This window comes from Rhineura floridana, chromosome 8 (genome assembly GCF_030035675.1).
Source record: "Rhineura floridana isolate rRhiFlo1 chromosome 8, rRhiFlo1.hap2, whole genome shotgun sequence".
NCBI classification, from domain to species: domain Eukaryota; kingdom Metazoa; phylum Chordata; class Lepidosauria; order Squamata; family Rhineuridae; genus Rhineura; species Rhineura floridana.
Genome location: NC_084487.1, coordinates 34,762,799 through 34,780,816, shown reverse-complemented (window position 1 = coordinate 34,780,816; position 18,018 = coordinate 34,762,799).

Genomic DNA, 18,018 nt, shown 5'->3' with positions numbered 1-18,018 from the left:
TTTGATTCTTTATGCTACATGTAGATACAAATCTTTGTATGTTGTAATATATCCTTATGAGTTTTATTTGGAGCAAGCTTTTTATTGCCACCAAAGTGCACTGGAAGAATGTTTGAAACTAGCCTTCCGAGAAGTCCGGAGAGAGAGGGGTGCAGAAGAGAACAAATTTGCTTAGCAGCAGAGAAATTCCTTCCATCAGCAGGCAGGCTGCGTTTGAAGCCACCCAATGGAATCTAGAAATATTTGCAACTATATTCCCCCTCCCGCACTGCTTGGTTATAAATGCAATCAGGGTATCTTTTCTTGCTTCATTCCTTAGCTCTGTGACAGTTTATTACAGAAATTCTCAAGGGAACAAGTAACTTGACTATAGGTAGATTAGGGATGCAGTGTATACATTCTCATAGGTTTCCCCCCAAAAAATATATTCTGTTACTACAGAATGCAAAGAAGTCTAGTTATATTACAGATACATAATTGATATATACAACATAAGGGGAATCAAATAACAATAGGGTGAGTTGTTTCAATATTTGACACCTATTTCAGGAAAACACAAATAATTCTTTTACCAAATGAGAAAAGAGTTTTATAGGTTTAACAATATTAAGTTTCAGTTTGCCAGCTTCCCATCTATATTGATTCATCCTGTAGTAGCTTCCATTGTGTTAACTCCTAGCATAGACACACCCTGAGTCACTTTGTTTGTGAAGAATCAACAGGAGGAAGTGCTGAGGGAGAAGGAAGGGAAAGATGACTTTGGCATATATGATACAGGCTAAAAATGGTTTTAAAAAATGGCATTTAAATCCTAAGCAAAAATGCCTTCTGCTTATTGAAGGGGATTTCCTAATTGGAAAGTCTGCTTATAATGAAGAGGAAAGTGTTTCTGAAAGTCTGCGAAAACGGTGTAAGAACAGATGACTTGGTAAATGCACCCCAAATTGCCACAGGCACTTATAAAATGCCCTCTAACTACCTTTCTTTGCCTAGCAAACGGGGACAGCCTGCCATGATTGTGTGGAGAATCTGACAGGTATCACTTGTGTGTCTTGGTCCTTTTTGACTATATTTTACGCCAGAATGGAGGGAATGAATTTAAACAAAGATGTTCTAGATTTCCCCAGAGGTACAACATAAGCTTCAGGCTGGCTGATCTTTCAGTGGTTTTCTCTTATTTACCAGAGCAAGAATATTGGTAGAACAATCTGGAGACAGGGCTTTTTTTAAAGGGGAGGGTGTTAGTTAAACCAATAGAAATGATCTATGTGATTTTGGTGGTGTGCCAAGATTTGGGTTCCTAATGGGAGAAAGGGTGGGATATAAATCTAATAATAATTTTCTGTACATTAAGGGTGCAGTCATAGGGGGAGGGAAGTTTTATTTTCCTCCTCATGATCTGCTACTGAAACTTTACAAGAAGGTGTTACTATTGACACTGCATGCCATTATCTGTTCCTATTTAGCACTCTACTTCCAAGGGACTTTTTATTTTGTGTGAAAGCTTTATTTTATTTTGTTCAGTTCCAACTCCCATTATCCCTGATCATTGTCCATGCTGCTTGGGATTGATAAGAGCTGAAAAACACCTGGAGGGCCATAGGCTCCCCATATCTGTTGTACTTTAATAAAAAGCTAAAAAAAAACTTTCCCCTGGTGGTTTTGGTAAGACCACCTCTGTCCATCTTCCATTGCTTTGTTCCACCCATTTCCCCTCCTAACTTTTTTAAATGCTGGATTTATTTATTAGTAGGCAATCTTTCATCTGAGGAAGCCAGAGAGGGGTCTTAGCCTTGCAAAAACTGGTCCGAATTTGCCCCAAATAATTCTCTTCACAATCTTCTAAATTTTTCATCCAATAACATGTTATGATGAATATTCAATTTATTATTATTTTGCAGGCCAACACTAAGCATTTGAGATCTGACAATTCTATAGTAACATCAAGATTTGGCAGTGTGAAAACTTGACATGTACAGGTCAACACTTGACACTTTGAAAAAAGGAAAAGGAAAAAAATCACACTCTGACAGCTGAATGCAATAGCATTGTTTTTCTTTAACAGATATATTGCAATCAGTATGTATATTAACAACCAACTTACAATGGCATTTAATTCACAAACTTTGCACTAATTTAATCCATTTAACCAATGAGTTTTCCTATTGAACAAATGACCAAACCCTAAGTGAGAAAATTTTGAATTCTAATGATAAATGTTAACTTTGAAATCTAAATATTTGGGTGGCAAACTGACATTTTATATGTGTCTATGCTACAACAAATCTCTCTAGGCAGCTTACAAGTTATTATAATAAGGGATACAAATGTAAATAATGATGATCCCCCAATCACAGCAAATGCCAAGAGCCAGTGTGGTGTAGTGATTAGAGTGTTGGACTGGAACCTGGAACCCAGTTCAAATCCCCACACGGCCATGAAGCTCTCACTGGGTGACCTTGGGCCAGTCACTTTCTCTCAGCCTAACCTACCTCACAAAGCTGTTGTGAGAATAAAATCAGGAGGGTAAGAACCATGTTTGTATACCACCATGAGCTCCTTGGAAGAAAGGTGGAATATAATAAAATATGATAATAAGTAACAGGTAGCAATAAAATGCCAGATTAAAATTTGCACATTGATGTGCTAGAAGGCCTGAGCAAATAGAAAAGGTCTTCTCTTGTGCTAGAATGACATCAAGTTCCGTGCCGGGTAAACCTTGCTGGGAAAGTCATTCTCAAGTTACTGCCTGCCTAACTTCAGAAGAGCATTAGATTGTTCACATGGGAGGATCATGTGGAAAGAGGAGGCAGTCTTTCAGAGACTGGATCCCAAATCATTTACAGCAGGGATGGGAAACATGCAACCTAGATATTGATGGACTCCCAACTCCCATCAGCCCCAGCCAGCATAGCCAATGGACAAGGATGATAGCACTTACAGTCCAGCAACATCTGGAGGATCACAGGGTTCCTATTCCTGATTTATAGCTTTAAAGGTAAGTCCCAACACTTTGAATTGTGTTTGGAAGCAGATAGTTGTTGACATCAAAAGCTGAACTACATGTCACATGTTGTTTCATCACTAGTCTTGCAGCTCCCCTTTAAGATAACATTTGGCTGAGAGAGTGACTTGCCCAACGTCATTCATTTTTATTCACAGAAAAGATTTGAAGCTGTGCTCTGCTCTCACCATTGCACCATAAGCACCTTTCTATTTTAGCAGTTGCTAAGCCCAGGATCACATCTCAAAGCATCAAACACATTTAATGCTGTATCAAATTTATTGCCAGTGCATTGGTGCAACTACACAAATGGAAAACCTGCTCTCATGATAAAGACAGGTCCCTGTGTTTCTACTGATGTAAGCCACATCTGGATTTTGTTACATTTTAAAGGGCATTTGTGCATCCAAAACTAGCAGTAGAGCTATACCTTGGCCATCTGCAGCTCCAGTTCTGTTCTTGAGGTAGAGCTCCAAAGGAATTTAATGTCCAACAGCAATTTCCACCTCTATTACGTAGAAGACATGGTTTGGAATGAGTAAGACTGGGGTAGACAACATTAGTAGGTTGATACAAGTCTGCAGGTTCCATTTTCCAAAATGGCCACTAGTAATCTTCCTGCAACATCAGTCTCATTAGCCATGACATCTACACACCTAAACTTTTATCAAATTATGGTTCGCTGTTTTAGTGTAACAAAGCCAGTGTGGAGGATCAGTGGCAGCCATTTTGACAAATGTCAGAAAATGACATCTGCAGACTTCTGCCAACCTGTTCACAATGTTCATGTTATTTCAAAACATGCCTTCTACCTCAAAGGGAATTTGCTTTCAGGCATGAAATGCCTACACAGGTCTATTAATGGGGCTGTATTATGGGGGTGGGGATACTTCTACAATGTGTTTGCAGACACAAAAATGTCCTTTGAACATTACAGAAATTGTGCTTGATATTCAGTGCCAAGCTGCCTGTATTTCATGACACTTCAAGTACTCTCACCTCACTGTTATATTAGAGAAACAAAAACTGATATTCCAAGCGGAATAAATTCATGTGTATAGAAAATGTACAAAGACAAGATTATGGAGATACTGAATGCTACAGTGGTACAGCCAAGTGGCTGAGGGGAGCCTGCCGTCATCTCTGCTGCATTAAGGGCCAAGCTGATAGGAGCTGCTAGTGGTGGTGGTGGTGCTGCTGCTGCTGCTGTCACCACCAGCACGCCAGAAAGGGAGCTAGGCAGGAAGGTAGCCATTCACCTAGGCAGAAATAGCTCTTTCTATGCACGGGGATACAGTAACTCCCAAGCTGGGCCTTTCTGTTGTCCTCCGTCCCACACAGCTCCTTTTTTCCTTCATATATCATAAGCTGGCCCTCCCCTCAGTGCTGCATCCCCTTCTGTTATATATCACCTTATATAGAAGGGTGCATACAAAGGGGGGGGTACAAAGTAGAAGTGATCATGAGTGCATGCGTGCGACAAATGTTGAGACAAGAATTGAGGTGTGTGTATGTGGGTGGGTGTTTGTGAAAGAGACGGAAAGTTAAGGAAAGGAAGTGTACAAAAAGTGGGTTCCTTGAGTGGGGGAAGGAAAGTGGAATGCACCAACTCAAACCAGAACAATGTTGTGGGAGGATTCACGATAGGGGTGAGTGGGAAGTATAGAATCATAGTATTCAGAAGCATGCTGCCTCCAACTACGGAGGAAGAGCATAGCCATCATGGCTAGTAGCTATTTATAGCATTTTCCTCCATGCATTTGTCTAACCCTGTTTTAAATCCATCCGTTTGGTGGCCATCACTGCCTCTTGTGGGAGTGAATTCCATCGTTTAACTATGCGCTGTGTGAAGAAGTACTTTATTTAGTATGTCCTGAATCTTCCAACTTCATTGGATGTCCACACGTTCTAGTGTTGTGAGAGAGAGGGGGAAAAGCTTTTCTCTATCCATCTTCTCCATGCCATGCGTAATTTTATACACTTCTGTCATGTCACGTCTTACTTGCCTTTTCTGTAAACTAAAAAGCCCCAAATGCTGCAACTTTTCCTCATAGGGGAAGTCCCATAGCAACAGCCCTGCAAGGGATTGTACAGCTGCATGCACTACAACATAGGTGCAAGCCTTGTGAGTTCTCAGTACCTTTCAGAGCTTGGAAAAGTTACTTTTTTGAACTACAACTCCCATCAGCCCAATCCAGTGGCCATGCTGGCTGGGGCTGTTGGGAGTTGTAGTTCAAAAAAAGTAACTTTTCCAAGCTCTGGTACCTTTGCCATATGTAATGCAAGCATAAACCCTTACTGTGCAACCATATCGGTACTAGACCCTTGCCCCTCTTGGCTAGTTAAAGCTAGCTGGGCTGGAACTGCCGGCTGGGCCAAGGAGGTAATCAATGCCTCCTTAAGTGAGGGAGTTGTCCCTCGCTGTCTTAAGGAGGCTGTAGTGAGACCTCTCTTGAAGAGGTCGTCCTTGGACCCAGATAATTTGAACAACTATCGACCGGTAGCGAATGTTCCATTTCTGGGCAAGGTCTTGGAACGGGTGGTTGCCAGCCAGCTCCAGGCGCTCTTGGATGAAACCGATTATCTAGATCTGTTTCAATCCGGTTTTAGGCCCGGTTTTGGCACAGAAACAGCCTTGGTCGCCCTGTATGATGACCTCTGTCGGGAGAGGGACAGGGGGAGTGTAACTCTGTTGATTCTCCTTGATCTCTCAGCGGCTTTTGATACCATCGACCATGGTATCCTTCTGGAGAGACTCGCGGAGTTGGGAGTTGGGGGTACTGCTTGGCAGCGGCTTCGCTCCTACTTGGCGGATCGTCTCCAGAAGGTAGTGCTTGGGGAGCATTGCTCGATACCCTGGACTCTCCATTGTGGAGTCCCACAGGGATCGGTTCTGTCCCCCATGCTTTTCAACATCTACATGAAGCCTCTGGGTACGGTCATCCGGAGTTTTGGAGTGCGCTGCCACCAGTACGCTGATGACACGCAGCTCTACTACTCCTTTTCATCTTCCTCAGGTGAGGCTGTTGATGTGCTGAACCGTTGCCTAGCCGCGATAATGGACTGGATGGGAGCTAATAAACTGAAACTCAATCCAGATAAGACTGAGACGCTGTTGGTGAGTGCCTTTTCCGCACAGATGGAGGATGTTCATCCTGTTCTAGATGGGGTTACACTCCCCCTGAAGGAACAGGTTCGTAGTTTGGGGGTTCTTTTCGATCCTTCCTTGTCACTCGAGGCTCAGGTAGCCTCGGTGGCTCGGAATGCGTTCTACCATCTTCGTCTGGTAGCCCAACTACGCCCCTATCTTGGTGGTGACGACCTCGCCTCAGTTGTTCATGCTTTAGTGACCTCTAGATTGGACTACTGTAATGCACTCTACGTGGGGCTGCCCTTGAAGACGGTTCGGAAGCTGCAGCTAGTGCAAAACGCAGCAGCCAGCTTATTGACAAGGACCAGTCGGTCCTCACATATTACACCTGTTCTGGCCCATTTGCACTGGCTGCCAATTTGTTTCCGGGCCAGATTCAAGGTGCTGGTACTGACCTATAAAGCCCTACATGGTGTGGGCCCACAATACCTGATGGAACGCCTCTCCCGCTATGAACCTACCCGCGCACTTCGTTCGACATCTAGGGCCCTCCTCAGAGTACCGAGTCATCGAGAAGCTCGGAGGGTAATGACAAGATCCAGGGCCTTTTCTGTGGTGGCCCCCGAATTGTGGAACAGTCTCCCCGAGGAGGTACGCCTGGCGCCTACGTTGTTATCTTTTCGGCGCCAGGCTAAAACCTTCCTATTTTCCCAGGCATTTTAAATGCATTTTAAATACATTTTAAATATATTTAATATATTTTTAAGTATTTTGATGTGTTAATTGCTTTAGTTGTTTTGATATTGTTTAACGTACTTGTATTTTATATTGTACTTTTATATGTTGTACACCGCTCAGGGAGCCATTGGTTATGGGCGGTCTATAAATGAAACTAAATAAATAAATAAATACTTGGCCATTAGTTTTCTCTGAAGGCTTTCCCCGGCAAGTTTCCCACAGTGGACAAATTCTGATTGGCTCAGGAAGCAAGCAGCAGCCATGCAGCAGGAAATGTGTATTATGGTACCTACTCGTAGCAGACCTGAACTTACAAGATCTGAACAGGGTGGTCCATGACAGATACTTTTGGAGGTCACTGATTTATAGGGTCGCCATAAGTCGTGCTTGACTTGGAGGCACATAACAACAAAAACTCGTAGCAAACTACCGTAGTCATTTAATATCCTTCCACCCAGCCCTGTCCTAAACAAGATCATCGCTTACAATGTGACTGCCCATCACTCTTTTCTATAACAGGACAGCTCTCAGATCCCAAACTGTTTTAGATACCCCAGAAAGGTGTTTCACAGTTCAGACTTTTGGCCAGAAGAGTGTTCCATGCTGCTTTTTATCAAGCCTCCTCCGACCCTAGATCCCTTCTCTTTGCCTCGTTTCCCTATCTTGCTGCCTTTCAGCTGTGTTTGTGATTTTATTTAGGCTTAGTCAGGACCATTGCAGGACGCACAACCCAATGTCAGAACTCTGTCAGGAGAGTTCTGTAGAACCAAGGGTGGGAACTGGACCTTGGCTTAAGGACAACCTACCATACAAAGGCTTGCCTACCTTTGGCCACCCCACTGCCAAGAAGCCCAGACTCAGCCATTACTATGCCACTGCAGGTCGTGGTGAAACTCAGGAAATGGCTTCTCTTTACCCTCCCTTAATAACTCCCCACCCCTGTTTTCATTAGGTGGTTGTGACTGTATCATTCCGTTCTTTCATCCCCTTTCACTTCCCCCAACTGCTGGCAATTTTATGGTCTGTTGCTTCGGTGATAATTTACTCACTGCCCCCCCCCAAAAAGTAGAGTGTATCACGATATAAAGAGGACAAAAGAAGGCAAGGATTCGCAGCAAATTTGCATGTGATGTTAAAGGTATAGATGCAAATTTAGAAATAATGACTATGTTTTAAATAGAAGCACAATACATTGCACCACAGGGAGGAAGACTGTGGCCAGGTGACCTGTGCACTCGCTCGGTCTTGCTAACACTTGTTGGGCAACTTCAGGGCTTCTGCTGCTCTCCCTGCTTAGGGTTCTTGCTTTTTAAAGCAAACTTGGACTGGACAGCCCTTCAAAGAGAGGCTTGCTCTCTGACGACTTTTCAAAGAGGAGATTGCGCTCTGTAAAGTAGGATACGCAGCCACCCTATCTGTTGCCTGACAGCATGCTTCTTAACTCCCAAGACTGCAAGTCTTTTCGCTATCTAAGGGCAGAGAGGGAGGAGCCCGGTTCAGCAGCTGGGCTTCAGCAGTTTATAGGAGTAAGTAGGCAAGCGTTAGGTTTACGCGGAACTCTTTCTTAGAATGGAAAGACTGCTAAGTCTCATGCAACAATATATTCAAAAGCTTGCATGCTCCTGCACTAACTCGAGTGTTTTGTATTATTTGCTGCAACCACCACAGCAACAGCTGTTTATACCAAGCCCAGTGGAGGCTGGAGGCTCCAATGTCAGTGGGGCAGTGAATCCACTCCGGGTTTTAGTCTGAACTTTCAAGGAAAGCACCTTGGACAGCTCCTTAAAAGTTCAGACTAAAACCCAGAGCTGATTAACTGCCCCACTGACTTTGGAGCCACTCTTTGGGCAATCATGGGAATGCTGCTCATAAGGAGTCCATTAACACGGTAGAGCCTTTGAAGCTACAAACTCTTTTCAGTCTCCTTTCTGCTGCCAGCCATTGATTTAGGAATGTTTTAGAAATACCTGCCAATGCAATAATGGAAATCATTTTGGTACTGGGAACCAAAGTTACAATCTCAGGAAAATACCAGGATTTATTGCTTGCTCCACTTTAGTAACGACATCAGCTCTTCTTTGTAACAACAATAATAAGTAAAGTATGATCAAATTTGATGTAATGGCAAGGTTGCTAATTTGGATTTTAAAGTCAGGGCTTGTTCTTTGAGCACTTTTAGACATAAACCCCAACAATTTCTCACATCATAATTTGCCTTCCCATGACCTTGTCTTGGAATATACTCCACACAGATGGTCTGTTGAACAGAAGGGATCCTCTGCATTCTGCCAATTCTCAGCTACATTTAAGTACTCATGGAAGACTCAGGAGCATTTAGCTTTGGAGAAAAGAATTCTCCCTTTTTAAGACAGATGTGGCAGGTACAAGATATTCTGACAATGATGATTTTTTAAACAATTACTTCATCTGCTAGGCACAGGTATTTAAATGGTAGGTGGTTATCGATGGGCTCAGCTGTCCTGTTCTCAGACTCTAATGCACAAGGCATGTCCCATTGATTCTGAATGCCTGTCAGGCAATAGGCTTGCTCCCTTCCCATGACAAGCACCCCAGTTGATTATTCTGGTTGTTTTTAATTGTTTTTAACACAGTAATCTGCTCTGGGACCTCTGGGTGAAGGGTGGTCAATCAATGCTAAGGAGGAGGAGGAGGAGGTAGCCCTGGCAACCCCAGGAGCTTCTCATGTGCTTTGGAGCTCCAATGTCCATATAATGTCCACTGGATGAGGATACAAAAGTACAGAAATATAGGTATATCCACTTATCCACCAAGAGCTAGAAACCCAATAAATAAAGAAGGAGCTAGATATATTTAGCCTGGAGGAGGGGATATGATAGTATTCAGCAAATACCTAAAGCAGATGTGGGGAAACTTTGGCCTTCCAGATGTTGCTGAACTACAACCAGTGAAGACTGGTGGCTCCGATGTCAGTGGGGCAGTGAATCCATGCTGGGTTTTAGTCTGAATTTGCAAGGAGCTGTCCAGCTTGGCAAAGCTCCTTGAAATTTCAGACTAAAACCCAGAGTGGATCCACTGCCCTACTGACATTGGAGCCATCAGTCTCCACTGACTGAGACACCCATCATCCCTGGCCATTGTCCACTGACTACAACACCCATTATCCCTGGCCATTGTCCACTGACTACAACACCCATTATCCCTGGCCATTAGCCATGCTTACTGAGGTTGATGGGAATTGTAGTCTGGCAACATCTGAATGGTCAAAGGTTCCCCAGCCCTGACCTCAAGGACTGTCACACAGAAGTGGCAAAGAGAGCAGGACTAGATCTAATGGGCTTAAGTTACAAGAGAGTAGGTTTTGGTTGGGCCTTAGGAGTAACATCTTGAAGGTAAAAGCAATGGAACCAATTCCTTTGAGGGGTGGTCACTTTCCCTCACTGGAGGTCTTCAAGCAGAGGCTGGAGAGCCGCCTGTTGGGGATGCTCTAGTTCTGCATCAAGCAAGTCCTCAACAACTCTATTATTTTAGCATTTATATAGCACTTCAAAAAAAGATTAAAAATTGTGCAAGACTCCTAGTGATGCCCCATCACTTGAAAAAAATATTTTAAAAACATTCTTATTTTTTTTTCTTTGAAAAGTGAGCACTTCATCTCTAGCACATTCAAGAATGTTTGAGAAGTTGCTTCACACCATTGACTTCGATGGCTTGATGGAAATGGCCACAATAATAAAATAGGAATAATGAAAACAGAGGCTGGTTCTCTTGAGATCATCACACATGTGAAAAATGATTGATCTGCTGATATTTTGATAAGACACTTCCATCACTGCAAATAAAAGACCATCTATACAAGGCTGTGGTCAAAGTAATGTCAAAAATGGCAAGATTATCCTAGTTATTGAGCAGGCAGATTTGGAGATGTCAGCTATTTATTGAGCATTCATTCTGATTGGTTTGTGGGGAGGTTAGTTGTCTCAAGCTAGTGTTGTCCCACACTTTCTAATGCATTTTCTCATCATTTTCCTTATCACAAAAAGTCCAGTCTTTTATGGAAGGAGGTTTGTTGCACAGACCGCCCCCAAACAACTTTAATTGTACAACCTGAATCTACCAGTATGTGATTGAATCCCACCCAAAAATAGCAACAGTATGGAAGTGCCCTAAGAATCAGTAACATGAGCATTGCTTACATGTTAGAGTATTAGGTGAGGGTGGGACCCCAATCTTAATGCTGAAATTGGTTTGATGAAAGTCAACTGGAAGCATCAACTGTGCCTTCTGAAAAAGCAGTCATCCTTTTAAAAAAAGGCATGATACATTCTAGAATTGCCTAAATAATTTAATTTAGCCGGTTAAGCTAGCCAGTGCTGCTAGATTTAGGCAGGAGCCCAGCTGTTTTTAGCAGAGCGTCAGGCTTCAGGGTGTCCTGGATTTAAAAATACCTGTGTGGCTTTAAATCTGCCAGGCAACACAAAGATTGAGAAGATCACAAAATGGAGGCAAGTACAGTTGTTGACGGCCATGAAAAAAGATGGCTTTCAAGCAGGAGAAGCACAACCACATGGTAATACAAGCGTGTTCTGTGCATTTGCTTTGCCAGGACAATCTGTGTGAACTGCATATTATGTAACGCAGAATGACGACAGTGGACAAAAGAAGGAAGCACACATGCTGCCAACTATGTGCCCCAGAACCAAAGTGGATAAATGTCAAAGAAAAGCTTACATCTTCTCAAGAGAACCAGCGCTTGTTTGTTGGAGACTGGTTTTACCTTATGTACCCAGCTGTTTCAGAAACCTAGCCCCACTGGTCAGCGAGGCTCAGTAAAACAAGGTTGACAAGAGAAATGCATTTTGCTGAACAGAAAATTCAAATTAAGGTCAGGAAACCCAAGTGAAACCGTATCTCTCTTTGGAACAGAGTCATTTTCAAGCCTTACATTTAAACACTTCAGGAGTTAAAGCTGCCAATCGGTTTTTGTGCCTTCAGGGGAAGAGGAGAAGGAAGAAATAACCTCCTCTTACTCAACGACAACAATAACACAAACAACATCCCACACCGGACCCCTCCAGAGGATTACAGCCTGTCCTCATTTCACCTCTTTCATGTTCTAGCAGAGGTTCACCACAGGTTTGCCAGAGGACCAAGTTGGGGCTTTTTAATGCTTCACTTTATTGTATTTGCATTAGCAGGGGATTTTATTTGGCCCACAGTGACAGTGTCCTGAATAAAGCAACAGACATTAGGAGTCTATGAAAGGGATATAGTGGCCAGATGGACTTGACTACATTCAGTATGGCTTAGGGCCTAACTAACCATTACACACAAATGCCTGTAACAAAACTCCGACAGCCCTTTTAAAGAAAGAAAGGATGCTTTAAAAGGGTAGTGCGAAGAAGGTGTGTGTGTGCATACAGCACATATTTAATCCTTCATTTCTTTGTTCCAAAGCACCTTTCCAAATATGTTTGCCAGGTGAAATACATTTGGAACCATACTGGGGGAAAGTGCCGGGGGAGGGATTAGAGTAGGGAAGGGTAGGTGGGAAAGGGTCAAGCACCGGTTCTTCCTCCCCTGCCACTTTTTCCACTCTAGATCACCTCTTCCCAAAGTGACTTTTCTTATCAAAGGGGGTTTCATAATTACACATATTTGCATGTAGTGTTTAGGTTGGCTATCAGTCCATGCCCAGATCTAATGTGACATACACCATGTGTTTTCCCCCTTCAAGGAAAAATAGATGAGGTGCATGAGATAAGTGAGATATCACAACTTCCCACTGGCTGTGCGTATTCTAACTCAGGGTCTCACCAAGTGGCTACTCCTCTGAAATCGTTGGCGAGGCTCACTGAACATCGATACAAAATCGAGCCTTCAGTGTTATCCACCCGGTTCTCTGGAATGCTCTGCCCACAGAGATTCAGCTGATGCCTTCTGTTTTAACTTTAAATGCCTGCTGAAAACTTTTCTGTTCCACTAGGCTTATGCAGGCAGTTAAGAAGATGTCTTTTTGCAATAGCTGCCCTTTATTTTTCCTGTATTTTTAATGGTTTTTATTATGTTTTTTATTTGTTGTAAACCGCCTTGATGTTTTTTTAAATGAAATGGCAGTATAAAAAATGTTTATAAATAAATTTATTTATTCATTATTTATTATTTGATTTATATCCTGCTGTTCCTCCCGCAGGAGCCCAGGGCGGCATATTGTAAATGTAAAATAAATATGTAAAATACATATTTAAAATGTAAAATAAATATTTTTATTTTGGGGGGAAGCACAGGATATACATTTAATAAATAAAAAATAACAATAAAATAAATAAAATGACAGATTAAATGTCATAGGCAAGAACAGCTTTTCATAGTGGGTACAGAGTCCAGCTGCATGAACGAGCCACTGCTTGGGGGAATGGCATATAGAGCACAGCACTTAATGAGGTTGGAATAATTATTTAATTTCCATACTGCCTGGAAAATACTTTTTTTGGATGGAATTAATCTGTACCAGCCCCCTATATGCTATGCAAATCTTATTCTCTAACATCACATTTTTAAAATATAAAATGTTTGTGCATGGTAGCCAAATTATTAAATCCTGTACCAAAGCAAGAAAACTAGTACCCAGTATTGGATACAAATACAGTACATTGTATGGTAGTTTTTCAGTCAGTACTGTTGGATGAACGGGGAGTGTGTTAGCTACTGAGAAGAGTCTTCTTTGTGACAGACTCACCTCCTTTCACGCTGATGGGCTCCAATCAGCAGGAAAGGACAAGGAAGAATGTTTGAAGACTCTTCTCAATGGCTAATACACTTCCCTTGCACGCTGATTGGCTTGTAGGATGCTAGAGACATGGGGACCTTGCTGGGACCCTGCTCCCCAAAAAGTATGGGGTCTAAGACACACACCCCAAGACCCCAGACAACTACACCTCTGCTGCAAAGATATGTGTGCACAGGGCTGTGGTCATGCACCAAAAGTCATAAGGAATAAAGATCATATAAGCAGCCAACTTAATGACCACATGTTGCAATGTTTCCAGCAGGGAATGCTTCAATATTGCAGACCTTTCTGTTAACTAACACTAACACTCTCTCACACATACAATCCAGAGTAATTTCCCCCACTTTTTAGAATATTAAATTCCTGAGAACTCTGTGAATTTTTATAAAAGATTCTGGCAAAGCAGTCCTAAGTATAGGAAGCTGACGGAATTTACATCACTTAAATTAAGCTGGCATAAGTTACCTAATTCCAAACTTGGTTCAGGAGTGGGGTTACTGCCCCTGTGCCAGCCTGAAACTTGGCAGAGGGGAAATAAGCCTTTCAAACAATTTGACTTACTCCACCAGGTTAAGTTCAACCAGGTTGCCAGAACATGTGACTGAGATGAAAGAAGTTTGGAATAAGTGTCTCTCCTTGCCCTGTCCTTCCCCTGCCACACCCTTTTAAATATGCTGGCATAGGTCCCACTTGCTGAGCCCCAGAATAGCCAGCACAGCCCCGGCTCAGCTGGGTAGAGAGAATTACGTCAGGATATCCCCAGCTGAGCTGAATGAGGGAGTTACACTGGCATAGTCCCAGTTGACCCTGGCTAAGGTGGCACAGCCCAAGATTCACCCATTCCAAATTCACTCATCCCGTTGGCTCTTGGGTTTGAATTGCGCTGTACACCATTAAAAAAGCCACCTTTTTCATTAAGACTTTAGCTTGATGCCTTAGGCTGAAAATCTATACACACTTCTTGGGAATAAGCCTACTGAGCTAAGTGCAGTTTACTTCTGCATAGATGTGCAGGACAGCAGAGTAAGTCTCATTCCCAGCTGAAAGATGCAGCATAGTCCTATACCGGTTCACTCACAAGTAGGTCCCATAGTGTTCAATGGGGCGTACAACCTAGAAAGTGTATTCAAGATTACAGCCAAAACCAAGTACGTATAATTGTATTTCATGTTCTGTGAATTTCATATGCAGCAGAATGAGGTGATAGCATGGATTACAGCACTTCAGAATGGTGGTAGGAGGTGCCATTTTTTAATGTTCCCTCACATAAAAAAGATCCACTGCAAGTAAAAAGTGGGCAGAAAGGTTCTACTTCAGTGTCAATTTACTTCTTGCAGGGAAGTTTGTGGTTTTTTTACACAAAGGAGCACTTAAAATGTGATCTTCCCTACCTAATTTGGTCTGAAGTGGCAATGTCCATTCTACCATCTCAAAACACTGCTGCCTTGATCTGCTACATATACAACTTCTGTGGCAAAAGAACAATCCAGTGGTCAGTTGTTGGTGATACTAATTCTGTAAAATCAGAATCAATTGGGCTTCCCAAAGCCCAGTCTCCTGACATGCAAAAATATCCTTAAAGAGCAATGGGAATCCAGTCAATAGTTTCCACATTATATGTGCATACACATGGCATAAAGAGATGACTACTGCTTGGCTGAAGCACAACTGCCCCATTCTTTTTGCTGAGGTGAACGGTCCAGGCACAACTTTTGTTTTGGCATCAAATTTTTGCAGACGCCAATTAGGTTCTGTCTCCATAAATAAAGAGCATAAACCTCAGCATTTTTTCTCCAACATTCTGGTTGAACAATTTTTCACTGTTGAAGGAATAATGATGCCATGGTGAAAAACAGTCAACATGGCTTATGTAAGGGGGAGTTTTGCTTGGAATTATTTGGAGGTTGTCAACAAGCATACTGACATTGGTGGCCCACTGAATAAAGTGTCAGTGCTTTTTGTTTGAAAGCTTTGGATTAAGTTTCTTACCAAAGGCCCCTGTGGAGCTTCAGTAGGATAGCAGCCACTGAGTGGAAAGCCAAATCCTCTTTATGATTTAGAAACAACAGGAAATAAAGGGCAGAAATAGATGGACAGTTTTCACAATGAAAAGGACTGATTACTTAAGACTGACTATTAGCATCAGCTCTCTAAAACTGATACATAATCCAGAGGCAGGGTAAATAGGGTAAATTACCACAGGAAGGAAGAAAAAAAATGGGCCAGCACCAAAACCCAAAAGCAGCAAAGAAAGATGCAAAGTCTCAAAACGGGGCTCAGATCAAAACTTTATAAATTATATAGTCCTTATAAAATATTGAAATTTCTCAGGAAAGATGTGTTCATAGCAAAACCATGAGATTACTTAAGGTTGTCTTCAGCTGAAATGTATAGGGTGTTACAATCAATAGACAATGATTTTATTTATGTATTTATTATTAAATTTATATCCTGCCTTTCCTCCCAGAGAGCCCAGGGCAGCAGCATGTGCCTTTCTCTTTGCACGTTCAGGTTTGCACAGAATGGCAAAGTATTTCAGGATAGTAAAATGCAAAGGAGGTTGTGAAGAGCTCTATAGATCTCTGCACTAGCTGCTTGGTAGATGCGATTCCATATTTATGTTTCCTGAAGCAACTATGCACAATTTGTGTGAACTACCAACCGAAACACCCCATCATCAGTGCACATGGGGCTGGCCAATGAAGTTATTCAAGACACCTGGCAGACTACAGTTTGATTACTCTTACGCTAGTCAGCTAATGGAGAGCTACTACTGCCATGCAAAAAGAAAAAAAGGGCAACACTAAAAAGAGACTTTAGAACATGACTATCACTTCGTTTGAAAGCAATCTGAATTCTGTGAATAATTTTGTGCTGGTTCAGTCGTATTCATTGTTAATGGTTATAGTGATTTGTATGTATGTCAGAAACCACCTCAAGATTTGACCTGAAGGTGGCCTATGTCTGAAGTATATGAGTATAAATACACTCTGATTAGCAGATGCTTTTTTTTACAATCATAGGAAAAGCAGCCAATTCATCCTGTAGGTGCCCATCTGATTAGAATTCGAACTGTCCACACACTTATTTCTTCCCATGGAAGCAGAACAATTTTTATTCAGATACATACTACCTATGTGGTCTTTTAGTGCCATCTACTGTGCTGTCGAAAAAGTATTTTATAGGTATTTTAAAAACTCGAATCTACTCACTGAAATTTGATTTCTACAAGCAGTCCCTCCTATTTTGCTTAGAATTTATGTTCTTCCTATACCTTTTTTCAGTGCTGTTTTGGTAAAAGAAAAAAAATGAGGTGTCGGTACTCACACCTTGGTAAAAGTGCTGTGCCAGCACAAAATGGTTACCATTGGCAGCAAAAAAGATACCAGTACTCCATACCAGTGAGTTCCATCACACAAAAGGTACTGCCTTCTTTCCATCTCAGATTTTCAACACTAGCCATTAATTTCGCCCCTTTCCCCAAAAAAGCAGACAAATTTTAGTTTTTTAAAAAAATTACGATTCCTCTTTCAAGTAAAGAACAGCCTACATATGCATTTAGTGGATTTATAAAGTTCCTTCTTATGGGGTGTCCCTCTCCCCAAGTGTTTTTCACATCACTATTGGAAAAGACAGAATTTGACTCCAGCCGAGAAAGTTATTTTTGCTAACATCCCACTGAACTCAGTATTAATTATTATGAGGTAAATATGTATTGTATGGGTGGCTAACTTATGGCCTAGATTCAATCCTCAAGACGTTTTGGTGCTCCCCCAGGCCTTCAAGAATTTGGCAATTTTTAATAAAAAATAAAGCTGGGTGTTGAGGGGTCCCCCCACTCTGGTGCTGTATTCAGGTGCTTTTGCCTCAACTTACCTTACAAAGACAACTCTTCTCCCTCTGATGCGGCTTTTCTCCTCATTGCAGTACTGTGGAGAAAAGCCTCCTTCCTCTGCTGACTAGAAGAGGGGTTGTCTGAATGTGTGCATTTTCATATGTATGACTATTTGAATGTATGCACATAGTGTGTTCAAGCACGTGATAAAGTATGTGTTGATCACTTTGGCCATGAGCACCAAAGGCACATGGCCCTTGGAGGACTGGCCAACCCTCAATGAAGACCTTGCCCCTCCCCCCCAAAAAATTAGCTACCTGTGATTGTTTTCAATAGGACATGTAGCCCAATGGGCAAGTTACTCATGACTAACTCCAGGGCCAGCCCTACCATTAGGCAAAATTAGGAAGGTGCCGCAGACAATAAATGTTGAGGTGGTGGTGAGATGACAGAGCTGTGTGCACCATAAATTCTGTCCTATTCCTCCTAAGCTAGGCTAACACCCTCTGGTGCGGTGCAGGCAGGCAGTGTTGAAGTAATATGCAACTGCCAGCCTGGTTAGTTTCTGTACATGGCATTAC